Here is a 337-nt window from a genome sequence, read left to right on the forward strand (position 1 = left end):
CTTTACAGATACTTTCTCCTTTCTAGAAAAAAGGTTTCATTATTTTATCTCTTAAGACCAGAAATGATCAATGGGCCCAGTTTCATTAACCAAATGGACACACTATAAAAAACTGAAAGGAGGGCTTCCCTGGTGGCGCAGTGGTTAAGAGTCTGCCTGCTGATGCAGTGGACACGGGTTCGTGCCCCGGTCTGGGAGGATCCCGCATACCGCAGAGCGGCTGGGCCCATGGGCCGTGGCCGCTGAGCCTGTGCGTCTGGAGCCTGTGCTCCACAATGGGAGAGGCCACAGCCGTGAGAGGCCCGCGTACCGCAAAAAAAAAAAAAGAAAAAAAAAA

Source organism: Neophocaena asiaeorientalis, unplaced genomic scaffold, assembly GCF_003031525.2.
Source record: "Neophocaena asiaeorientalis asiaeorientalis breed wild unplaced genomic scaffold, Neophocaena_asiaeorientalis_V1.1 scaffold429, whole genome shotgun sequence".
NCBI lineage: Eukaryota > Metazoa > Chordata > Mammalia > Artiodactyla > Phocoenidae > Neophocaena > Neophocaena asiaeorientalis.